The sequence below is a fragment of the Erithacus rubecula genome (genome assembly GCF_903797595.1).
Source record: "Erithacus rubecula genome assembly, chromosome: 5".
Taxonomy (NCBI): Eukaryota; Metazoa; Chordata; class Aves; order Passeriformes; family Muscicapidae; genus Erithacus; species Erithacus rubecula.
This window is the reverse complement of record NC_136687.1, coordinates 31,020,332-31,047,475: the sequence shown is the minus strand read 5'-3', so window position 1 is coordinate 31,047,475 and position 27,144 is coordinate 31,020,332. Positions and strand designations below refer to the sequence as shown.

The 27,144-nt window shown below is 36.8% G+C and overlaps 1 protein-coding gene across 3 annotated transcripts in view; it reads left to right on the top strand.

The window, feature by feature from the left end:
* TENM3 (teneurin transmembrane protein 3) overlaps positions 1–27,144 on the top strand; it is a 960,849-nt gene that overhangs the window by 701,496 nt on the left and 232,209 nt on the right. The window contains exon 1 of one of the 3 annotated variants that reach the window (XM_079305928.1): positions 21,636–21,789. The exons of the other annotated variants lie outside the window; for them this stretch is intronic. The gene's annotated coding sequence lies outside the window, so the exon portion shown is untranslated. Of the gene's footprint in view, positions 1–21,635; positions 21,790–27,144 lie in introns of those variants that run through there. 3 annotated transcript variants of the gene reach the window in all.

Below are 27,144 nucleotides of genomic sequence, written 5' to 3'. Positions count from 1 at the left end.
TCTGTTAATATGTCATAGACAGAGCAAGCAGGCTAGTAATCAGAAGGTGAAAGGTGACTTTGTGAAATGGAACTACCTAAGCCAGACTTTATGCAAAAAGCCAAAGAAAAGCAGTGAAGAGGCAGAGAGGGAACATTAACAGCTTTTCTCTATGATCTGTGGAATGCGGGTGAGGATAAACCTGCATGTTCCCAGTTTTTTTTTTGCTCCAGTTTTGCCCTATTTCAGCATACCTGGAATAAAACATACTTATTCCAGCATGGGTTATTTTGCTAGGTTTCAGTCTAAAATGAAACATTTGCTTAAGTCTGGTTTGTGTCTCCTTCGCTATATAATTTATAAAAGTAAAGGAAGTAAAGACAGCAGGGTTTCAGAGACAGCCCTGCAAAGACAGAGCGTGTTTTCCAAGGCCCAGGCAGCGTGTGCAGAGCTTGGCTGATGGATCTGTGTGTTCCACAGTAACTCTGCAGCTGTGCCACTTTGGGTGCAAGAGTCTGCCTGCATTAGCCAGGAGCTTCACCCAGACTAATAGACCTTGTCAAGAGGCACAGCACAGGGCTAACATGCTTTGATGTTTTGCAGCTCAGAGGTACTTGCATACTTGCCAGGTCAGGTATTTCAGCATCTGCATGAAGACATCCATCCTTAGATGTGTATAGTTTGAAAGATGTTTATATAATAAATGGAAGGAAGGCATGTCCCCATTTTACAAAACAGTAGCATATTCTCAAAAGTAACTAAGTTGTTTTTTTAAAGCACATTAGTTGTTAAACGTGGTCTGGTTTTGAAAGTGAAGGGTAATCAAGAAATTCAATGAGTTTCAGATTCTTATAATATTTTCATTACCATAGTTTCTTGCACTTTGGTTATACAGTAATTATTGTTAATGTCCCACTGATTTTACAGAGAAATGCAATTTGTTTTCCTTATAGGAATTTAATAAAACCCAGGCTCTTAATACTCAGAATGAAAAACACCCTTACTCTTTTTATCATGTGATATAACATTATTAAATTAGCACTCATGTAAATAGTGTCTATAATATTTTTTCAGTCATTAAAATCATTATGAGGGAATAATGCATTGTGAAAAAGCATTATAAAACAATCTGGAGCCTTTCAACTAATTTCTTTGATGTCATTTCATTCAATTTAAACCAGTTTGACAGTGTCCAAATTAACAAGTTACTCTTTTCTGTTCAGCACCTGCTGGTGGCAACCCATGAATCAGCATCTCATCCAGAAGCATGAAAGACCTCATTAAATCTAATTTTGTGTGAGTTAACAGGTCTCCAAATTAACCCTTCTTTAAAAATAAAATATAACAAGATAGTAAAGGTCAGCCTTTTTGTACAACAAAGTTTGCTGACCACAGATATTTTCAAGCCTGATGGCACATTTGACTGCATGGCTGTCTCATCATTTTGGCAGTGATCTGTTTGATGCCAGTGAGGAATGCTAAGACTATCTGAATGAAATGTGTTAACACATTTTATATTTTTTTAAAGTAGGAAGTGACAGGTGAAAGAGAAAAAGTATTTTTTTTCCCTCAATGATTTATAGTAGTAAATCATTGATGTCAAATTGCTCATTTCTCCACTCATTTGCCAGCTCTTTGAAATGCAGTACAATCTATGTATTTGATTTCTTGTGTTATAATTCTCTTTATTCCACTAATAGATAAATACAAATAAATATATTTTGACACAATGGTTATAGAAGAACTACATAAGAAAGCCAGGCATTTCTTGATCATAAACTGTTAACAGTTTCAGGAAGCAAAAAATGAGCCCATATATGCTGATAAACCTAGTAACGTTCAGGTGTATCTGAAGATGAAGGGAAAATCTATTACAAGGATATTACTTTTTGAGCATAGGGTATAGAAACTAATGTACTTACAACAGAAATCACAAATATAATTCACTTACATTATATATAAAAGACAAATTACAAACATTTCCAAAATTGCAAATAGGAATGTCTATAAATAAAAACACTCCAATAGCATCAAATAAAGGTAAAAGAAAAAAATGACAATAAACTATTAAGAAGAAAAATGAATATGCTAAGAATACAAATAGCATTTTAGTAGGAACATTATTGCAACAATATGTATACTTCATAGTCTGTGTGTGTCTTATAGGGAACAATAATCTGATTATAAAATACGTAAAGTAACGCAAAGCGCAGGATGCCAATATTTGTAGTAAGGTGCATGACAATTTATTTATTACACTGGTTAAAACTGCTATTTCACTGAACAAACTTCATTTTTTCATGTCATTTTTGTTTCAGTTTACACAATTTAAATAACACATAAAATATTTCCAATGCAAGAGTGCATTGAATGGCCAAGCTAGGTTTTTCCACCTTTTTGTCACTACCTAAAGAACATGTTAGCTTTAGTAAAAGTATTTGGGGTTGGTTCTGAAATCATGCTCACTGTTGAACTTGATGAAGTTGACATATATATGACATAAAACACCAGGGGACAATAATACTCTCTAAGAACCTGCCTATAATATCCAATTGGAAGAAAAAAAAACTTATTATCATAGAGACTAAGTGTTCTGTATGGCTTATGCTGTCAGTACTAAAATGATTCAGACATCAGAAAAAAGTAGATATCTAAAATATTGATGCAGTAAATTCTTTATTAAATGTATACTGATGGCTAAAAAAAGAAGAAAAAAAATCACAATTAGTTTTGCCTTAGATGAGTGAACAGATTAATTTATGACTCTTACACAGATTAAAATGAAAACCAGGAAATATTCTCTGTATGAAAAACTGTAACATAAAATCTCTCTTGATAAATTAAAAACACACTTTACAAGCTCAAAATAATATCAAACCCAAAACTGAAATGATTCTTTCAAGTTTGTGTTGAAAACTGCCTTAGACAGGAAACAAAAGCCCTCTTAAGTAAATTAGTTTAGAAGATGTGTATTGAAAAACAGCTGAAGGAAAGCATAATTTGAAGATAATTAGTATGTATCAGCTAAGAAATTCAGAACACTGAAAGAGCAGAAGGAAAAATTAGGGAGAAAACCATGACCACAAAGTTTGGTGGCTTTTTTTCTTTTTTTTTTAGTTTTCCTTCCTTTAATGGGGCAGATGTTTGGCTTCTTGTTGTAGCCATTGAAATAAAATTGAATGAATCCCAATAATGTTAACCAAATCTGGACAAGACCAAAATTCCCCAAAGTAAGGCAGAAAATGTTGAGGTTTTCAATAAATATTTATATTAGTAGTTAGATGGAGGAAAAGGTGGCGAAGAGGCTGTTAGACCATACAATAAAATATTTACTTTTTCCATGAAAATATTAAATTGCAGCTATTAGTACTGGATGTTTTCAAGTGCTCTAGACAGATAACTTCATTCAGGAGAGCAAAAATATGTGGTGAAACAATAGGTAGACATAAAGCAGATGAGTTAAGACTGCAAACATTGATGCCAATTTATAGTAAAGTTCCATTAAGAATATTAAAAGAGCTGTCTCAAAGGCTCTTGCAGTTGTTAATGTTGACTTCTATGCAGTTGTCTAACATGGGCAAACTTTTAAAGAAATGAAGTAAGACAGTGCTGTTCCCTAAGCTCTATAAATACTGACTATTTATAATTTTACAAGACTGACTTTTTTTCTGGCAAGATAAGTGACTAAATGATGTAGAAATCATTCCTGTAAATTTTAATGCTAACATTTTACATTCAGTGGCAATTTAGCATCAGGACTAATTAACCACTGAAACCATCTCTGTGGTTTTATGAAAGATTTCCAACTGCCAGAAACTTTAATCATTATCTTTTCTCCTGAAATGAAATTAAACCAGAAATGTAACTAGTGGTGGCTCTGTGGCCAGTGTTCTCCATGTTCTCTCAAAGTGGGATCTTTGAATCTGGCTTCCATTTGTAGCATGAACCTGCCAAGGTTTATGACATGTTACAACTGTATTTTTTATTTAACAATCTTCACGAAGAAAGATACTAGGAAACTTTTTCTATAATGTCTTTTATTTCCAGCAGCTGTCTTTTAGAGCCATAGTTAGAATAATTGATATAGAACCTTTTGAGGTGGTAGGAATGTGATACTTCAGACCATCTGCAAAATGGTGGCCTTACAGTAAAAATGAAATGAATAAAAGAAGCACCAGGTACTCACTATATTAATCTTTTTTGCTCTCTCTATGATCTTCTTTCTTTTACCTGTAATAGAGCTCTAACCTTTAAATGTTCTCTGAGTTGAGCAATTTTTCATGATCCAGCTGTCTCACGATTGTTTTAGTTCAGTTTAATATATCCTTTGATTCACTGCTGGGTTTTGGTTTTTTGGATTTATTTATGGAATTTAACTCCTCTGCCAGATAAGGGTTAATAACTTATAATTTGAATAATTACCAAATTATTCCAGTTGAATAAATGAGTAAGACCTCATTAGAAAAAACTCTTAAGGCTACAGTCATTTTTCAACTATTAGCTGTTTGATGCTACTTTTCCATGTTCTTTCTCTCAATAAAATATAAACACACAAAATCTCTGATTCAAAAGATTATTTTTAAAAAAAGCTGAATTGGAATTGATGTTTTCTTGATCTATTGATGTAACCATTTTTCCCCCAGAGTATCCAATCCATATGCAGTGAAAGGGGATGATCCCCTCCCACTTGACTCCAAACAAAGGCAGGGGCCATTTCTTTTGCAGACTTAGCACTTAATTGCACAGACACAGAGGTTGTCAGTTCACTGGATGATCCAGGAGTGATGGTCGATGGCAGTGTAGGCTGTGCTGGTGCTGCCTTGATTCTGAGTCTTGCTATGCACTGGCTGTTACTTCTTTGTACTGGGACAGGCTTTCATCCAAATTCTTAATGATCTAGCTGAGGCCATTGAGCCAGCAGAGTATTATTCCCTGATCCTCTCCCCACCCCCTCAGCCCCCAAATTCTTTGGATAGTTTCCCAAAGATTTAGTGGCTTGAACTTGCTCCCTGCAGAGTCAGACAAACAGCACGGTTGACAAAACACAGGAGGCAGGTTTTGGAGATGGACGTAACTGCAGCAGCACGAAATATTTTAATGTCAACTTTAATGGAACTGTATCCTAACCCTGAAAGAAATTACTTTACATCACCAGCCAGCTGAACCAACTCATCCTGCAGCTGTACAGCCTGGTCTAACAAAAGGGATGGGAGAGAGGCAGGCAGGCCTGGGACCTCCCATTCTGGCAGCTTTAGACTGGCATATCTGTAATACAAAAATGCTTAAGGTTTACTGAACACTTGGAAGTGTGTGATTTAGTTTTACATAATCTCATTTGTGCTTGCAAGTACTTTCTCACTGCAGTTTGTATTTACATGTCAAAATTAGTTGTGAAGCAGAGAAAGGAGGAAATTAATTCAAAATCAATTTTTAAAAGTGCAAATAGGGTATTCCATAAATAATTAACCAGTCAAAATATAAATGGAATTTCATTTTGGATCCTGATAGTGTCCCCAAGGCCCCTGTACTCCCTCTTCTAGTACACTAAGCTCTTTGCACATTGGTACCTTCTTATTTGACCTCCCTTTCCTAGGGAAATGCACAACTCATAACAAGAATTCACGTCTGTTCACTTATTTTCACCTTTATTTTCCCAGCCTTCAGAAACTGGGTCTCAAGTTAGAGAGAGCCATTTTGGTCTGGTGCTTGGATCATGCAGGAAAGAGTCATTAAACAGGAGGGAGCAGGGCTATTAGGTCTGATGCTAGTTTTCCCTGCTTGAGAGTGTCATTGCATCTTTACTAATTCTCTTTTCTGTCTGTTTAACCATGGTTCAGCATTTCAGGATGACACCTTTCTTCCCACAAGCTTTCTTGGCACTGCTGATGTCCAGGTAGGCTCCCAGCTGAATGGGCTTGTTGTCAAACACTCCAGATATTCCCACCTGTGTGAGTAATGCATGGGACTTCACAAGCTTTGTCCATTGACATGTGCCAGAGTCGATCTGCTTTGGGTAAATCTGACGGTGTCAGGAGAGATCTGAGGAAAAGCAGCTCATTCTGTTGCCTTGATTTTTCTGGGTGCAGTTATGATTTTCAAGCCATGGGAAGAGTGGCTGACTTCAGCCTAGTCTAGCTCACAAGTCTTGTCTGGTATGAAGTACCTTTCTGACCAGGTTATACAGAAAGGAACCTTTTATTAGGGAAGGTGAAAAAAAATAAAATCGCTGGAAATTATGGTCTTAACTTCCTATCCAGAAAGATTTTAATACTTAGCTTTTAATAATTAAGTTTTAGCTTTCCAGGTTACTTCTTCCCTACTCTAACAGATACTGGAATGCCCATTTTAGAGGTAAGATAGCTGTATATTAGTCATCCCATATACAATGTTGAATTATGAGTCAATGCTGTGTCATCTCAAAGCAGCCACAGGATTTGTGAGATTATTAGGTTTCCTTCATTGTTCATCACAAGTTAGAGTAAGGAGGGAGCACATGGTAGTAATTTTACTTTAAGATAAAGTAAGTTTCAACTTACTGAAGTTTCAACCTCAGGTTTAGAAATTATTGATCAATATTACATTAAAATAAGAAGGTCACTTTACAACTGAGAACAAATACTGTATCAAATTAAAAATAAATTTGTTCCATTCTAAGCACTATTTAAACAATTCTACTGGTGGCTTTGTGAAGCTTGCTGGAATGTGCACCAAGTCCTGTACCTAAAGGACAATAGCCACTTACTTGGTGGAGAAAAAATGAACTAATGAAGAAATAATGTTAGAATTATTTCTTCTCTGCTAGTTTTATCAAGCCACATAATTGCCTGTATTTCACCACACAATATTCTTGCCTTTTCCCTAAATTTTGACAGGTTTTATAGTTAGAAAATTCAATGCTTTAGCTCTGTGTTTTTGAGAATTAAATGTTTTCATTTATCTTAAGTCTGTAATTCAAAATTAATGAAAACAAAATCAGTAACTTCAAAGTTAGTAATACAAAATATGATTCAGCGAGTGATAAATTTCTGTCTCCAGTGTATAACAAAGTAGCAAATTCATTATTACACTGCTGCAAATATAACCTCTCCTCTTAAGTTTTTAAATTTAAATATTATCACTTTATACATTTCATTTTCTGCAAAAGTGTTATAGTGCTGTACCATCATTATTTATACAACTGTTCATATCACTGGTGTAAGGGTTTCACACTAATAAGACCCTGCCAGTTGGTTCAGGCACCAGGCTTTGGTGAACTTGGATTCACCTTTACTTCTCATAGAGCATTTAGGAAGGAATAGTGAAATCTGAGCTCATCCTCTGGGTTAGGCAGTCAGCTCCTGCAGCATATCCAGCATAACTGCATCATCCTGCTGTTTTCTCTGGATCCCTTATTCACTCAGCTCTGCCTGTGGCCTGAGCCACTATACTCACAAAAGTGTTTCTGCCCTTGCCATGAGTTTATGTGGCCCAATCATGCACATTTTTTTCGTGTGAAAGGACTTTTCTGCTAATGCTGAATTGCATCAAGAGATTTCCCATGACAGAACAGGATGATGTAATTCACTGAGGAAAGAAATGGCAACAGTCTCAAAGCAAGCAGAGTTCCATTTTTTCTTGGTTCTGGAAGGGTACTCTTGGGTTCTGGGAATAAATACATATTTTTCTCTGTATATATATATATATATATATATACACATTCAGGTGTCTCTTTGTAGCTAAATGAAACTTAGAGCAGTAGTGTTTGCAGCTAAACATTTGGCTATCAGCTTTCTCAGTACTGTGAAGTAAGAATTCAAATGCTGTGCACCTGTATGTGCTTCTAAATAGTAGAGCTAATTTATGCTGCCTGTCACTTAGATGTTTTTATCAGTTAATCATGCTCTGTCATTAGTTCTCTACATACCTTACTCTATAGGGTCTTCTTTCCCCCATTTTCCATATTATTCACAGGAAATGTAGGTTTAACCCATTAAAGAAGAGTATTGTTACTCTTCTATGTAGAGGGAGATAAAATGAACATTCACATTATTACAATTTATATGCTCCATTAAAATTAAACTTTTCACTGGGAATTTAGCACAACACAAGGAAAGAGGTGTAGGTGAATCTGGGACATCCTGTAAGCTTATCTGCATGTAGGCTACTGGTTCACAACTAGATTTATTTTGCAGTTTCAGCCACATATAGTAGCTTTGCTAATTCATGATACCTTAAAAAACTCCATACCCTTCCATATCAGTTTTTGTTTCTCAGATCACTTTAGCACCACATGAATGTGTAAAATAAAATATGTAAGTAAACAAATGAAGAATATTGATAGCAGTATGACTGAACTCCTGTTTTGTTTTTTTCTTCTGCACATATGGTATTTTTTTTTTTGGCAAAATACTTAAAGAAGAAATGGTAATTTGTGGATGAGAAACAATGATTTAAGATGCAGAAATGTGTCTCAAGCACAGATTATTTGAAATAATTTTCATCAAGGGAGATCCCAATCCCACCTCTTAGCTTTTTTTTTTTTTTAATATCCCCTGAAGCAGCTTGGACCCACTGACTCTGGTTTTTCCACCAAGCAGCCTTGTGAAGAGAGTACCTCCATATTCCCACTAAACTCTTTTTAGGTGCTGGGAGACCTTTATTAGGTCCCTATGAGTCTTCTCTTCTCTGTAATGACCAAATCCTTTGTTCAAACTTCTCTTCCTGTGGCAAGTTCTCCAATATTTAAATAATCCCAGTGGCTTTTCACTAGACTTTCTCCAGTTTTATCTGGAGAGACCAAATTTTTGATATTTGTCTACAATCATCACCATCAAGATATTTGAAGAGGACAAGGTATATGAATTTGTGAAAGCTGTAATTTTAGTGCTGCAGTCCGTGTGTTATCATAAACATGGTTTAAACTTGTGTTTTATGTAGTATGTAGTCTTTGTGTAAGAGATGGCATTAATTTTGTCTAAAGACATCTATGTTTTGTTACAACATTTAGTAGCATTAAAGCATTTCAGTTATATATGTTCATACTTTCTCTTTTTTACTTTATAAAGCATGAGTATTAGAGTCTGGGGGAGTGGAACACATAGATGTTCCTTTTTTTTTAAACAAAATTAAGGGTAAAAAATATTCATTTGCTCTTTTATGTTTCCCATAATGCAAAACTGGTATTATACCAAATGCTGAACAGTGAGTGATGGCTTTAAATAATCAACTGCATAATTGAACATATTTTGAGGCATGAACACAGCATCCTTAGGGTTGTGTACTGGAGTTGAACTGTGAACTGAATCCCAGAAGTAATAGAAAAGATGTTTTTCAAGAAAATTCAACAATCTAAATTGTGCTATTTTCTTAAGACAATGACTGATGGCATTTGTATTTTTTTATATATCCTAAACTCTGATGTTCTCTGACTCACATTAACCTCTTTCACAAGGATCACAAATCTTCAGAGGATCTCCTATACCTATGTAATTTACTCTCTGTCAAACATACAAAGCAAATCTCAGTAGTGCTTTCTGTTTGGGGAGGAAAGGAAATCTCTGTCATAGGTGGCCCTGGCAGTTTGACTGTCCATATGAGACAGATGTGAAAATCCATGTTTCAACACTCATAACCATAGTTAGACTGACTCTTAGTTAAATGCATTAGCTCATAGAGTCTATTTGTTGTGAGGTTAGTTTCAGCTATTTTTTTTTTTTTGAGGTGGATGGAATTATCCTGTCAAAAGATTATTAATGGTTAGATTAAATAATCCAGTGTAAAATTAGACATTAATTAATCTGATTAAGATTATTTTTTTAGTTTTAGCTCCCTTTTAAAAATAAAATCAGCAAAATTTCTGGGCAGCAAAATATTGTTGCTCTTATTTCTTTCTTGTTATTGTGCTAGGCTTCATTTTGTAGTACATCCTGCTTCAGTTATAGTTCTAGCTCTCCCTGACATCTCCATATTTCTTGGTTTGCAATGCAGATCTTTGCTTCTGAGTACTTAATTTTTAACTTTTGTGTTCTTACATGATGTTAGAAATATTTCTGTATGATGATCAATGGCGCAGGTAGACATATTTTTTCTATCTTCATGCCTATAAGCTTATTTTTGTCCTTTTTGCTATACAAGAACATGTCTATCTTTGCCTTAAAATGTAATTATTTTAACAATATGTTCATCCATCGTTTGAATCTCACTCTGTTGGCATTACAGAGTAGAATTTGACAGCTGGGTAAGTCCTATTTAAGAGCATATTTTGCTAAGAACTACTTCCTGCAAAGAAAAACAGAAAATATATAAGTCCCATTTAAACTGAAAAACTGAAAAAGAGCACTAGCTTTATGAAACTTCCTTTCCAATACACTATAAAAACCTAGTAGAAGTCACTTGGGATTACACCCATAGCTTCATTCCAGACTGCTGCATTTTTCTTTGCATTTCTGCTGCAAGAAGGAAACGTGTTCTTAGATTATGACTGGTTTTGGGAGCAGAGTAAGGTGTAGAGCCTCTCCCCACTATGAGGAGCCCAATAACTGCTTCCTTCAGCCTGACCTGTATAGAATCCAGCCTTTAATCTCAGCCCTACTCACACCACTTGGTTACAGTGACCAGACCAATTATAACAACATCCAGGCTTATCAGTAGTCTTGGCAGAGCAACATCTAGAGCTATTCACTTACCCTCAGTGTTTCAGTAGCTTAAATTTGAGAGGTCTGCAAACAACCTCATTGCTGCTACTGCTATTACTGCAGCTGGGCGGTGGACCAATGTAATTTTAGTGTCTGGTGCTGTCACTCTGACATCTTTCAGAACCAGGAATTGCATTATCAAGAAATTTAATCTGTCTGAAGTATCTTAACAGAATGGTTGTGTGGAACACGATGCTTCTTAAAAAAGAAAAATAAAAATTGTTGCTAGAAGAGACTTAGGGTAAAGACTCCTAAAAAGTTGTTAACTCTGAGAGGACAGACAATTGAAAGCCATTGCACAGTGCCAAACTCTTGTATTGAAAAGTTTTAGCTGAAATGCTGGGATATAAAGATAATATGGTCTCAGATATTTTGCCAGGGAAACTGCAGTCAGAAATGTAGGAAATTGTCCAAGATTAGGCCTCAGACATGCTGCATTCATTACCAGCAGCTGTGCATATATGAAGTGTTTCTTTATACAACAGAACCCAAACCACTGTGGCCTGTCACTGTCATTTTTATAGCAATTTGCTGACTTTTTAAGAAACAGGAAAACGTTTAGCTAAAACAGAAGTTGAAATGACTGATAGAAGATAATTTAAGGGAATTTTAATGGCTACTGACTGTGTACCTTAGAATTATGCTGAAAGGTACATATATTTAACACTTTATGTAATAAAACTCACTAAGAAAACTAAATTATGCTAATAAATTTAACGTTTGTTGTAAGTCACAGATGCATACCTTAAGAGATCCCTTAAAAAGCCAGAAAGGTGAATGTGATATAACACTGGTATTATTATTTTTAGCATTAGGATTTACAGTTATTGACATTTTCTTTTAAGATAAATTCAAATATGCATCCATTAGGGGGAGTTACACATTCATCACTAAGTGCTTCAGATTTTCAGACACTGTTTCATATGATAGATTTTCTTGGATGGTTTTGTTAACTTTTTAAATACTCTATTCCTACCACTACCCCTTCTTCCTCTGTAGTGGGACAAGTTTTTAACTTGTTTAATCAGCTCACAAAAATTGGCAGCAAAGCAGAAGGTCCAACTTTATCAATTTCCAAATGCTTCAGGGGGAAAAAAAATGCTATTACAATAGTGAAAATATCTCTATTAATTGGAGAATTTTCCAGAATGAAATATAGATGATAGGATTTAGAAAACCTGAAGCAAAATTCTCTCTCTCAAGCAGTTTTTTCTTTGCCCATCTTTTTTTTTTTCTTCCATCTGTGAAACAGCTTCTGCCTCAGGGTAGTTCAGGAAATCTTTCAGTGTCGGGTGTGTTTACTTTAGTACAGGAGGGTTTTAAACAGCAATGTGACCCTTGTGCTGAATGTTAGTATGAGTGTTCACAAAAAAAGGCAAAGAATACTGATGGACTTCAGTTGATAAATTCTTGTGGCAGGCTTTGGAGTATAATAGTTTTAGATGAGGTATTGAAATCATGTAGTTACATGGCTAAGCACTCTCCCTCTAACTGTCCTGTGTAACGTGGGTAGCAACAAATCCTTTTCCTTTATACTGAAAACCACAGCCAGTTGATTTCTTTCTGGAATAAGTCCACTTTGTATTTCCTCTACAATCACAGCAAGTGCCACTGTGCCTCTACATAGCCCTTGGAGTATTTTTTCCAGTGCCTGTGGTCCAGCTGCAGGAAGCACTGGCTCCTGGGAAATTTCAGAAGAATTTCTGGGAGGAGTAGGAAAAAAGGATTTCCAAAACCAAGATTCTGGCATGCCACATTTGAGGGCCTGTCTCAAAATTAGTTCCAGTATCAGTGCTCTGCTCTTTGGTACAGAACTCTACTGGAGACTTCCTGTATCACCCCCACAAAGTTATTGCCAAGGTAGGTGGACAAGATGGGGAAGGGCAATTTAAGGGAGGGATGAACTGATGGAAGCAATTCCTGAAGTTCATTTTTCAACAGTCACTGCCTTTGCCTAGATAAATGACTGAGTTGTGTATGTACATATCACCCCTGTTGCAGAAAAAAAGTATTTGGGTCACTGGGTGGCGGACACAGAGATGTGAGAACAACATATCTATGGAAAGCAAATTGAGACATTAAACGGGGACTAGAGATCTTTCTTCTAATAAAATTTACATTTTTGGTTAGATTTTCCATCCAATTTTAAGAACCAGCTGCTCTCCATACTTTCCTACTCTTTTGACCCTACTCAGCAAATGCAGTGAGATCAGGGTTTCAACTCTTAGGAAGCACAAGCATCCCCAGCAAAATGGAAAGAAGGAAGAGTAATCCCAAAGTTAGGGAACATCCAGATTCTTTAGAAAAGGCTGACAATGCTTCTTGCAGTATAATAGATAGCAGGGAGAAGCAAAGGCAAGTGGAGTGCATGTGGGGAAATAGTTCAGGACACACTGCTGTAGAAAGAAATGTGGACACTGAGACACTGGTTATGCTATATCTGCCAGTTACCAATACTAAGGATAGGTTTTATAAATTCAATTATCTTCAGGAGTTCTGCAATTAAAGTTGCATTTTTACTGAATATTGTCCTTATCTTTGAATCCTTCTCTAGCAGGCTGGGCTCTGACCTTCTCAGAATTTTGACCTCAAAATTGATTCAGTCACATTGGCATTATCAATGCTAAATGCAGCCCATTCTTCCATGTAGTTTTCCATTTAGGGTTGCACTTTGCATGCTTTGCTCTTAAGTCAGCATATAGTGGGTGGGGAAGGGAGGTGGAGGGGGCATCTCTCCTGTGACTTGCACTGATTTATCAGGACTCTGAAGACCTGTGTCATACCATTAGATTTGTATGCCCTCTGTATATATACACTCTATTTAGTTTCTTGATTTTCTTTGAGAAATACTTTTTAGACTAAATATTCTACCACTTGTTCATGTTTTAAGGGCTTTTATATGAGAGAATTCAGCTGGACTTTGAGTTCCTTCTCTTGGCAGATAACACCAAAACTTGCAAATCTGGCAGTGCTTGTGGGAAGGTCTTTAGTGAAATGCAGTTAGTGAAATCATTTAGATGATGGAATTAGGAAATGATAGTGATAAAGTTGGCTGCTGTGAAAATAGTAACTGAGTGACAGAGCCAAACTGCGATTTCTGAAGCTGTTGAACACACATGGATCCATGGCAATCTGACATCTATGCAGAGGCATGCCAAGCAAATAAATAGAGTATGAGGAAGAAAGTGGAAAAAAAGACTTTTGGGAGTATTGCATGTGACAATTTCTATGTAATATACTGTGTTCTGGAAACCTGTGCAGTGGTTAGACTTGCTTGAAGAAAGTCAAGTCCAAGTGATTCTTGCAAGACCTGTGGTACAGCCTCATGCTCTGTGTGTGAGCACAAAACATAAAGTAAAAAATATTCTCCCTTCTTGTCTGTTAAGTAAATGATAACTTTAAATTGTTAAAAGTGTCTACACTATGTTTCTGGATATGCAACAACACCTGTTGATACAGGGAAAAGTAGTTTCACTAGCAGTTAGGCATGTTGGCAAATATCCGATGTGTTGGGTCAAATGTAGAAAATGATCACTTTCTGTCTAGGACCATCAATATCCTACAAATCACTTCAAGGTGTGCCATAAATGCAATTCTAGATGCCCTGCAGCACTTAGTCTTGTGCCTAACAACCCACCTATCACCAGGCATTCTTCCTCTGCTGGAATGTTTAGCACAGGAAGGTTTATGTACATAGTTCTAAGTGGACTCAAAGTGCATATAAACCTTATTCTTATGCCTTATGAAAACCCCTTTTTTTTACTCCAAGGAAACTTAATAAGGTGTCTACTCGAAGTGGTTTTCTTATATATATAAAACCAAGTTAATATTTTGAAACTATTGATTTTATTTTACATATATGATTTGTATAACCATTTTATATATAGACCACTTGCAGGAGTATGGCTCACACCAGGTGTCAGAGGAGTGTGAAATAATTTTTATGCCACCTTTCCAAGGCAATAAATGTCATATAAGCATACAGAAGTGCAGATAGAGTACTTTTGGATTAACATTCTCAAACTGTATGTAAGAAATCTATTTGACAGACTTACCCAAAGGATGACACTTTTTTCTGATCTTGCCAAAGCAGCAACTGTATAAAAAGAAAATTTGCTCTGGTGGATGGGTTTTTTCCCCAAAGAGTTATGATGTAAAGGGAGCGAGGAGAAATTGTAATTAGGAGAAAATAAATGGTTACTTCCTACTGAGAAAAAAGAAATTTCTAAATGGCATAATTTTAGAAATTGCTTAATGACATAGCAAGTTTTCAGTCATCTTTCCTGTAATAAAAAGACAAAATAGAAGATGGACAGCAGCAGCTGAACCCACAGTGCCAGCCACATAGTTTGTGTCACGATCAGTATAATGCTTATTCCAAGAAATATGTGAAATATTTTTTGGTGAGAATCACACGGATATTGATTTTGCGTGTGTGTGTGCTACTGCTTTTAAAATATCTTTTTAAAGATATAATTTCAAAGAAGTACTCTGAACCTTTTTTCCTTTTTTTTCTCTTTTTTTTTTTTAATATGATCAAAATACAAGTTAAATTTTCTAGAAGTATAAAATTCTAGATTGATCATGAAGGATAAAGTGGTTTTTCTTAAAACTTATTCTCTTACACTGATAGGATTGCCCTGCTGATGGTCTTTACCAGTTCTAAGAGATTCACAGTAGGGTAGTTTGTTCACTAAAGCAAATTATTTTTGGCAGACCTCTATGCAAAACTATTTTACACTAAATGGAATGTTTCAAACAGCCTTTACATACCTTGTTTAAGAGATGTCCTGTTTCTCATGAGTTTACATACCAAATTCATCTCTTTTTTCTTCCAGTTACATTTTTATGTCATTTTCATTTGCAGTAAATATCTTCCTCTTTTATTTTCTGAAAAAAAGTGTAAATTTTTAATTAAAAAAATAATCCAGTAATCCAGAGGGATTTAGAGCTGTGGACCCAAGTATTAAATGTAAATCAAAACTTAGTCAGTTGGAAGCTGCTCATTATGAAGATTAGACACTCAGTCTCCAGTTCAGAGCATTAGCTGTGGAAGCAATGGCTTCTTTGCCTTCTTTTACAGATGAGAGCAGTGAGTTGCAGCTGCTGATAGAGGTTCCTGAGAAAAATGATAAAACACTATGATAAACTGAAGAAGGAAGGGATGCAACTGTGTGTTTTAGGATCTTCCAGGGTCCTGATGATGTGTTGAAGTGAGTCTCACAATACAAAGAAGGCTTCAGATTTGTAGAGAGTTCAGTTTAAAGAGAGATACAAGGTTCAGATTACAGTTGGATTTTTCTTTCTTTAGTGAAGGGTTTAAATTTTTCCCTAAACTATTACTGCCTTTTCATCAAGAATTAGGTAAAATGACATGAAAACATTAGAGCATTATTTTTTTATCACTTCATCTCATTACTGTTACTCATATAGCAGTTCTTCTGAAGTGAATAGAATTAACTTTTTTTTTCTTTTTTTTGGGGGGGGAGAGGGGGTGGAGGGAGCAATATTTATTTCAAAAGGCATCATCTAATACCCCAGAAATTCCATGAAAATGTCTTTTTTCTCCTCTTCACTTAACTGTACTATAAGATAAAGAAGGCATGTGTGCCTTATGTTTCCAAAAACTGTATTAGTCATTCAAAGCATATGTGCCCTTTTTCTATGCTGGCTGGCTGGTGTGCTGTAGGTATTTGAACACTCAGGTAAAAACATAGCTGAGAACTATATAAGTACTATGAAAAGCATCATGGTTAATATCTATGTCTTTCATGTTTCAAATTTTGTAGATCAAGGTATTCCATCTGTAAATGTGTATTTTCCTATACCTTTATATAAGACCTATTAGTGTAGAGTAGGATGATTCTAATCAGGGCAGTGTACTGTTAGGGAGCAGAAATCCGCTAGGTGCTGATAAACATAAATATTGTGCATTTTATACTTGGCCTCACACTGCATTGAGTTTGCTGGGAAATATGACAGAAACAGAGGAACATTATTTACTTCAATATATGAATCTACAGCACTCAGAAATCACAGTACAAATGTACACTGGGTCATTTTGGGTTATTTCTTAGGAAAAAAACCCCACATGTTACCAACTCAAATGCAAGAAATGTGTAATAATTTAATCCCTTTTTTGAAAGGACTGTATTTCTGCTGCAACTCTTGCCCTACCCCAGTTACATCTACTTGCTTACAATTTCCACTTGTATTTTTAGGGAAATACTGATTTGAAACTGCAAAAGTTTTCATGAAGTCTTGGAAGGGATTACGAAAAATAGAGTTATGATTCATCGATATAAATGAAGAGAAAAAAGTTTATTGTTTTCAGATTTGAACATAAAAAGGAAAAAAAAGATTCGAACACTGAATCTGTGAGCTCATTATGGTCTTAGTCTGTTCTAATTTAAATCACTATCATTACTGCATGAAAAATGGCTCATCTTAATCCTCACTTGTGAGAAAAAAATAGTCAATGTAGCATACTATTTAAGTGCTTAAGAACTACAAGATGTTCTCCATTAAATACATTTGAGCACATGTGCTTTCTCATGGGAACACATTATACTGCTAATCCTGTTGTTATCAGATAGTATTCGTAAGACTAATTCCTAGACATGAATTTTCTTCTTTTTTTTTTAAAAATACATTTCCAGCCAGAACTGGAATATTTTGCTCAATCAAGTCTGTTTTGTAAAACAGACATGAGAATATATGTTGCTGTTATAAATGATACTTTATCTGACAGTTAGGCAATGTTCAAGTTTCATAACCAAATACCCTGTGCTTTTGTAGGGCTGTTAAGAAAAACAGGTTTCCAAAGTGATATACTGATGCTGTGCAATTTCAGCTTCTAGGTGGATACTCCATTTTTACTTCTTTATAATTCAGACAACCCTATCTCTTTAAAGTATACCTAACATCTCAGTAGAAGTGGTTAAAATACTAATTAAGTATTTATGACAAGATATCTTAACAGGGCACTTAGGCTACTACTATTCAAATAGGTGAATGAGTATTTGGCTAAAAAGGTGTTTGTTCCCTTTTAATAAAAGTCACTGATCATCATGAATGTTGATAAATGGCTGAAATTATTCTTTTCAAGAGGAGAAGAAAGGTTCAGTGGTTAAGGTAGGCTCTAGAAGACTATCTGAGGCATCATGTTTTTTCTCCCCATGGTACTACTTTTGTGATATTGACAAGTCACCTTTGTGCCTTCATTTGCCATGTGAAGAACAGGCACAATAGCATTTTCTACTCTGACACAATGGCACTCAGTGAAGGTAACAGTAAGGACTGAAGTGTCATGTGCTGCTACTTGTACCTGGGTCACTCTGGTCCCATGACTACCCAGAGTCACCTCCAGTGGAACCTCCTAAGTCCTTTCCAGGTGTCAGCTATGAGTGATGGAACGTGTCAGTTCTCTGTGATACTATCTAACTTTATCAGAGAACATGTATGTTTGTTACTCCTTGTAAATTCATGATTATCTGACCAAATTCAAATGCAAGTATCAAAATTAATCATTGTGACTAAGCTGCAATAGGCCTCCTTCCTCAGACGAATGCAAGCCAGCCAGTTTAAAAGCTGAAACACAGCCCTGCCTCCATTAACTAACCACATCCACAATTCTCCTGTTTTCATGCACTCTGGAAAAATAGGAACTATGCAACATGCTATGAAGGCCATAAAATTTGAGCTTTTCTGGATCAGGGAAGAGGAATCAGTTCCAAAAGCCTTGAGTTCCCACAAAGAACATCCTGTTGGCAGTTCCACACTCTTTTATACCAGCAAGGCCCCTAGCTCACTTGTTTTCACTGATCTAAATTGTGGCAATATGACAGAGAGAGTGTGAGAGTGAAAGAGAAATTCTTTCACATATGTCAAGGCCAGCTGTGAGGTACCTTTCAGTTCTTTGAAAAATAGGTAAGTTTTTAGGTGACCCTCCAGTGACCTGAAAAGGCCACCAGGACTTGAGTTCAGCAGGGGATGAGTGTTTGTTGCCCATGAAATGCAGCTTCCAGAAAGGAGAGTAAAAGTGGCTACCATAGTGATAAATGTACCTGCAGATAGCTGCATGGATTAACATGGCTCTAATTTATTCCCCATTAAGAAAAAGGACTATAATGAGTTATTAATAAAGAAAGACTAAAGATGGGCTCAAATTCAATGGTTAATGCTCTGCATAACTTACTGCAATAATCCTCTTGACCAAATAAATTTTTTAAAATTTTTTGTATGAATGAAACACATATGTTATTCTTCCCCCCAGCCCCTCCAGCTACCCCCAAGGTTTTGTTTGATCTTTCCTTCTACTATTTGGCCGTGCACTATGTTGGAATAAAGTGATATATCTGTACTGGAGTTTGCTTCAACCCCATTTGTCTACTCCATAGGAATATTTTCCTAAGCAAACATTTGTGTTTGAGATGCCTTTATGTTGCACCTAATAGATTTCATAAATCATTTGTGCTGGCATTAATGGGACAGTGAAATCTCAGCACAGGGGGCATCATAGCAAAGGAAAATTCCATTGCAGCTGGCTGAAAATGGAGAAAGTGGATGCACTGCAGTGACATCCAGGTCCTATTTTTTGATAGAGTGCAGTCTTCATTTACTGAATGTAGAGTGTTACATATTTGTAGAAAAAAAGGTACAGAACATGGATAGTTTCCTTTTGAAAATAGGGATTATCTAAATATGTCTTTTCTTCCATAGTATCTGGAAGGACTCAATATCCTGCTTCCTTCACAAGTCCATGGCAATCTTCTGTAGAGGAAGTGCAATTATAGGTGTTCTCTGAGGGCAGAAATTCAAATGTGCTCTAAAGTTCTGCATGAGCTGCCTCCAAGCATCCAGCTCCCCTTCCTCCTCCTTTTAAGATTTGAAAGGATATATTCCTCAAGTAATTAACTACTTAGTAGGTAATGGCAGAAAGTGCTTATCCATAGGTACTCCAAGCAGTTTGGAAAATCATATTTGTGTGATCTAATACCCCATTTATTGCAACTAGACCCCTTGGAAGAGATGCTGAGAATATGAATGTTGCTGTGGAATTGCTAGAAACTTGCTTCTTTAAATTGATTACATTAGTTTATGACTTCATCTCCTTGCTTTTTCTTGGCTGGACTTGTAGCTATCACAGATAGGAGTCTGTCCAAAATTTGAACTGCAAAAAGCCTCCCATTTTTATCAAACTGTCCCCAAACCTGAGTGGAGTTTATCAGTGGTGACTGTATTAGTTTCTCCCTTGTGCTAAGTCAAAGCACACAGTTGCATATCTGACTTGAAGAGCTTCAAGTCAAGATGTAGTATTAGTGCTATTACTTTGGAATTGTTTCAGGATTTTTCCCCACTGCCAGCCATGAATACCCTCATCAGGATCTGGCTGCTTAGACCACTATTGTCCCCAGTTTCACAGAATTCTATTTCAATCTGTATAGTCTTTGTTTCTACAGGAATCGTGTGAGCTTTTTGGATAGTATTAAATTTCTTATGAATAATACATCTGAAATATGTGGTTTTATTGCAGCCTTCTACATAACAGTGTTGAAAAACATATTCTGGAATGGTATTATTTTCCCTGGAAGTATTGTATAATCATTAACAATGTCTCGATCTGATATTTGGCAAAATGTGACTTCTGGGCAACTGCTGTGATAACTTGGCCTGTGTCAGCAATGGATCTTGTAATATGGTGAGAGAGAGTTAAGTTAGTTGTTATTAGCAAAGATCCAAGGTAAAAAGAAAACCATAATAGAAGTTTTGTAGAAATTCCTACATATCACTGAATTTTCTAAGCCAGCTCAGAAGGGTCTTTGTGTAGTGATGTAAGAATGAAGCTGGAGATATCATTCCCATGGTCATTTTGAAAGAATTCCATGTTCTAAAAGGAGGAAGTTAAAAAAAAAAAAAAAAAGAAAAGAAAAATGAAAATTTATATTAAAAATCTGTTTCTTTTACCAAAGACAGAGACATTAACTTCAGTTTGATTACCAGTCAAAAATAGGCTTTTAAATTTTGAATGAGTACATTGGTATCTGCATATTCTGTAAGCATCTAGTTCTTCCTGCGCTCGACAGTATTTCAGAAATTAATGGTGAGTCCTGTGAATGCCGTGTTTTGTATTTACTATTTGATAGCTTTATCTGACAGCTATGATACATCCAGTCAGACCGAGCTGGGACCCCGACGGCTTCATTAGCAGAGGACTCGATCATAGATTGCCGAGTGGTTTGAAGTAAGCAGAGTGTATTACATTCATGACTCTACAGACACGAAGAAAAACTGTCTCCTACGGTGGTAAATGGAGGGGGAGGTGTTTCTGTTTCAATTAAAGCCCAGGTGGTGCGTGCTGAGGGGGCCGGTGTCACATCTGCGCGCTCACAGCTGCGCTCTGCTCCCGGCCCGCTCCGTCCGCAGCCCGCGCTGCTGCTCTGCCCGGCCGCGGCACTGGGAGCCCGCCCTGCGCCAGCACCGCCCGGAGGAGCCGCGAGCCCTCAGTGCCTGCGGCTGTTGCGGCACGGCACGGCACGGCACGGAGCAGGCAGGTACTTTACGCTAATACACCAACTCCCCTGCGAGGCAGGAGTTTATTTCGTGTCTCGGGAAACCCCCGTTTTGCGGTGGATGCCCGCGGCCCCGCGCTGCCCGTGAGCCGTACGAAGAGCGCCGCGGCAGCGTCTCCGCGCTCTCCGGGAACGCTCCTTCTGCCCTTCCCCGGAGCTCCGGGCCGTCCGCGGCCGCCACAGGGTGAGGCAGCCGCCGCGGGCAGTGCGGGGCCGGGCCGGCGGAGCGGCTCTGAGGGCAGACGGGGCTGGCGGAGCGGCGCTGAGGGCAGGCGGGGCCGGGCCGGCGGAGCGGCGCTGAGGGCAGACGGGGCCGGGCCGGCGGAGCGAGGGGGCGCGGGGCGGGGCGCGGGCGGGGCCGGGCCGGGGGCGGCGCCGCTGCCGCCGCCTCATTGCGCGGCTCGGGCAGCGCTGGAGGAGCGGCGGGCGGCCCGCACTGCCCGCCCTGCGAGCCGAGGGTGCTGAGCCGGGAGAGAGCCGCTCGCGTCTGAGTCCGGCCGTGCTGCTGAGAGCCCGACCCGGTGTCTGGCTGGGATGCGGTAGGAGAGATTCGCGAAATCGGAGATGTAAGAAATGAGAAGTTTTTGCATAATTTGCTTAGAGGTATCGCATCTCGCTGCGGAGTGAAGCCTTCGAGCTCCCTCGCCCGACTCTGTTACGCTCGCATAATGGGAAAAGTAAAAAGTGCCTCTGATTATCTTGCTTCCTAGGGGATGCAATACCTGCTGCGCTGGGGGGGATGTGGAGGAGGTTGTGCTCGTTCAAAAGTCTAGAAAGAAAAATGTAACTTTACCACTGTACAAATTATGCAAATAAAAGTATGGGGGAAGAATCACCCCAGATCCATTTCTAAAGGATTGTAAAATCCTTCATTTAAAGCTTAGTGTAATCTTTGACATTTATGTGGGCACCTGAAAAAAAGCCAGCCCTAAAGCAGAGCTTTGGTGTGGAAGTACAGTGGTGCTGTGAGCAGACACATTTCTGTCTGCTTCTCATTTAAAGTGCCAGCTCCTTCTTTTTTGTGTACCCAATACACGATACGCGTGGAATATACAGCTGTGTCACAAAGTCATTCTGTATTCTTAAACCTTAATATAATCAAATTCATTGCCTAAAGATGGTGTAGTTGAAGATTTGATCCTTTTTCACTGAAGTGGAAATACTTTCAGTAATTGAAAGCAGATTCATGTCTGGAGTTGTACAAGCCAAGGTTTTCATTTTTAAAATAAACCTTTTGTTCTTCAGCTTTAAATATTTCAGTGAGCCATCCGGAGACCTCTGTTAATTGCTAGAGTAGACTTTAAGGAAGGATTGGGGGAAAAAAAAAACTGAGAAAGGTATGTCAGCAATTAAATTTACTTAAAATAATAATGTCTGTATTCCAGTGCATGAACATACCATTGCAGTTTTTCTGCATACAGTGTTTTCGTTTTCCTGTTCATCCCGTTCACATGAATCTGAATTTGAACTACGCATCTGTCTATGAAGTGTTTCATTTTAAACTATCTTTGCTTATGTTCTCCTTACTTAGCCCATTTGCCATTTTTTAACAGTTTATTTTAAAAAACAGTCTGAACTTTGAAGATTTGAGGAAATATTGAGCTGCTTCAGTAAACAAACCTGACCCTGTAGTGATAGCTGCCCTTTGTTAACTTTGTGTCTATTTTCTGGAAAGCTTTCAAAACACTTGCCTCCTGATATTTTAGCAATGGGGAAAGAAACTTAGGATGTGAACTACCAAACTCCCAGACAAAGACTGAACTGCTCTGGAGCTGTTTGTTAGAAGCTTTGAAGGTAGAGAACAATAGAGGCAGAGGAAGGGAAGTACCTTCTCTCCTCTAAAATCTCCAATCCACAGAGTAAAATCACTGAAAATGCTTAGAAAAGTTTCTGAAGATGGCAGGAGTTCTCTACTCATTGGAAAGTATTAATTTCTTAATAGACACAAGGATCTAATTGCCTGATGTTAAGTACAGCCTATCATTAAGATAAGAATTTGTAATTTACATAATGGCACCAAATAGGTTGGGTTTAATCCCATGAACTTCTAGGTGATGTGCATTCAGCTGGTGGAATGCACTTTTCCTTCTTTCAAAAGGTAAATCTTTTCATGCATCCTCAGTAAGTTCTGGTGGAAGTATTTGTGCAAAACCCGGGAAGCAGAAAGTGCTCAAACAAGAAGAGAGAAAATCTAACTTACCTTTTTTTCATCCATCAGGTTGGGGTTCAAAACTGTCAAGCAGCTCAGTAACTACAAATGAGATGTTACAAAATTTTTTGATTAATAGTTCTGCAATCCTGTGTGGAGAGTAGCCTCATATTTCACAGTAAAAGAGTATTTTTCCTTTCAAGGTGTTATGAAAGTGTGCGTTACAACATAGCCAAAAACCTACAGCAACAGGACCTTTAAAAAAACATTTTATGTTTAGGTGGCTTTGGCTTGTCGTTTTCACTTTCTGACCTTTCTGGCACAAGAAGTTACATGTTCCATGCAGCATGAGGTATATATATATTTTTTCCATTTGAAGTGAAGCAGCCAATGTGGTAGCTGTCTAGGAACAACTGATAATTGATGCAATCAAAAAAATATAAAATGTCATGCCAGAAGTGTTCATTCTACAGTTCCACAATAAGAATGCTGCCATAAAACCATCAGCTTTGTAGATTTTTTAAGTTACAGATAGCAAGTTAGAGGCTGAACATTGAAATTAACTTTTCTAGTAATGGCAAATTTTAGTACTGAAGAGGTTATCCTTTGGCTTGACAGATATAGAAATATCTGTAAATATCAGTAGATGATGCAAATGGACTCAACTTAGAGAATTTATCTTGAGCTGTGTTCTTTCAGTTCTAATGTGCATCTGTGAAGATTTAATGTGACTTTTCAAATTACCAAAATGGTCTGATAAGCAATTGTGAGATCAGACTTTATAACTTCTCTTCCTGTAGCTTGTATTGCTTCCCAATTCACTGTTGAGCTAAACAAGGAAAAATAAAAGGTTGTAGTATGTACGCTTTTCTTATATCATCACTCAGATGTCTATGTTGGACAAATATGTTCACTGTATTGTAGTCCAAAATAAGAAAAAACATTATCTTTCCTACCCTTTCTGCACATGTTTGAAAATCTTACTGTTGATTTTATTCATTCTAAATATGTCTGCAGACTGTGTGGGCTTGAAGGACTTTTTCCAGAGGTAGTTACAGATTTCTGCATTTCAGAATAGCAAGGGGGCTTTTGTATGTTCAGTAACGTATGGAGTATGATGCTGTGAGCTGGTGACCTCACTAATGGTTTGAAGATGTATATATCTTTTAGGCTTGAAGATTTTTACACAAAACAAGAAATCAGGATGAAATAAAGCAACTGTACTAAAAAAAAAAAAAATGTTTCCATAGTTTTCCATTTAAGTTAACCTTTTTAAATGTTAGGGACGAGTGGAAAAATGGCTCTTGTGTTCCTTTAAAAAGTGTCACCCAATTAAAAACTCTGAACAGGATAGATAGGTGGCTGAAATACTCTGAGGAGAAAGTAGTCATTCATCTTCTCTGTGTAAGATTAAGGAATTCAAAGTGCAATTATACATGAAAACTTCAGGACTCGCTCAAGGTAACAACAAGGTGTGTAGTCTCCTTTTGAGATTGACTAGTGCCACCATTTATCCAAACTTGAAACAAAATAATTGTTTTGTATAAACTGCTGTAAAGTAGATTTTTTTTTTTTTTTTTTTTTTGAAGCAAGCCCTTTAGATGTAAGGAAGACTTCTCATATCTGGAAACAGTAAATCATTCTAGCTCAAAGTGAAAGTCTTTTTTATGGCTTGTTATATACAGCAGAAAGGACTTTGCATAGCTTTGGCATATGAACCATTTCAAACTTCATGGTTCTGATACTATAATCACTGATGTTTGTATTTACTGCATGAAGGTACCTTTACAGGAGGTTTAACTTCTATTCAGGAGTTATTTTTTTAATTATTATTATTATTAGTATTATTATTATTCAGAATTCAGGAGTTCAGTCTGCATTAAGAAGTCTGCAGCAGAAGATTAAGCCAAATACATGAACATGTTGAAATTTGCACAAACTACATCTGCAGCTCAAAGTAATGGTGGCCTTACCATTGGCAGAGGTGGATTTGCTGTAATTTCTGAAGAATTGCATTATGATAAAACTGATTAAAGACATTTGATGGAGTTTCTGCATACTTAATTTTCTGTGGCAAAGCAACAACAATTTTGGCAGTAGCAGTAAGCTAACATATCTAGAATCACATCAACAGTAAGTTATGTGTTTTTATCATTCTGATACAACTTGCTGTTTTTCTACTTTCTTACTTTGAAGGGAATTCAGACTTAGACAGCCATTTTTCTAAGGTGCTTTAGAGGAAAAGCAGATTTAGGAGAAAAAAGAATTAATCTAAAATGATATCTCTTGCATCTCTGCATAACTGACATCCAATTGCTTTGCCAGCTCTTTTATTCTTTTTATTCTGTTTCAGTTATTAGTCTAAGAGCTGTTGATATGGGGCTTTTTTCTTCTTGGTATCAAGAAGAATTAGTGTCCTGGAGAGCTATATGAAATATGGTATATATTAATAAAAAAATTTTTTTAAAAAAGAAAATTTCTATTTCTATTATATAATGATATTATTTGGCTGGTTTTTATAACTGTAAAAAGCATTAAAAAGCTTTCAAATTGTCATAACTGCCAAAATAATTTTTAAGGTACTTTAATTTTTACCTCTACTGTAGTTGCTGATCACCACAAAGGAAAAAAAAGGAATGGAAATGTTTTTTTAGAACATTTGAATTTTTTTTTTTTTCATCGTACAGACCTGTTTTTTCATAAAACATTATTGTACCCTCATATGAAATATAACCAGTTTCAAATCTGCAGAAATTTCAGAGTTGTTAATTTTTGCAGAACATTTTTCCTCTAAAGCCAGATACTGCATTAAAGACTGTTGTCCAGGGAGTTGTAAAAAGTAGCCTGGAAAGCCTCTTATGTTCTTTCTTTTAAATAGGACAGAATTGCCTTACGTAGCAAAGTTAACTTTGTTAACCTTTTATAATTATTTAACCATTATTTCATTTTACCCCCTGCTTAAGCATTGTACATTAATGCAATAGACACCTGGCTGTGCTCTTAAAAGTTTATTTGTCTTTCAATTCCTGTGATAGTAGGGGGCAGTATATCTCCTTAATTATCTTTGTTCAGGGAAATGTTGAAAGGCCAGGGTAGTTAAACAAGGCCATTTGGATTTGCAGTAAGGTCGAAGCCAGATGCAAGGAAAGTGGTTAAATGCATTATCATCTTATTGAGCACATCATCACTAAAGTGACCTTGATGGAGGTGGAAAAAGCCATTTGGCTATTTTATGACAGCCACCTCTCTCCTGGCTTTATCCCTGCCAGAGTGTACTTCAAATAGCTTTATCACAGTCTTCTCTTGTTGCTTAGAAATCTGATTTTTCTTAATTACAGATAACAAGTTAAAGGCTGAACAATGAAATGAACTTTTCTAATAATGGCAAATTTTACTACTGAAGACTTTATCTTTTGGCCTGGGAGAACTAGACATATCTCTAAATTGACTATTAAGGTGACCTTTATGTTAATTATTGTAAACCTGCCTTTAATGATTTCATTGATAATCACTGATTTTTATTCATTACTCTAATGCTTTTTAAACTGGTTTTTAAGTTACTGTGAGCACCGACAAGCCAACTTCTAGCCTTAGCAGCAGGGACGTTACTTGTTTGAATGTGTGTGTATTATGTTTTTATAAAGATACTTAAACCCTGAGAGGCCTTATTTCTGTCTTAATTGTGTTTTTTAGTGGTAGTCAATATTTGATGTCTTAAAAGCTTATAAAAGTACAATTCTAGCTATTGCATGTTAATATAAGTATTTAATCA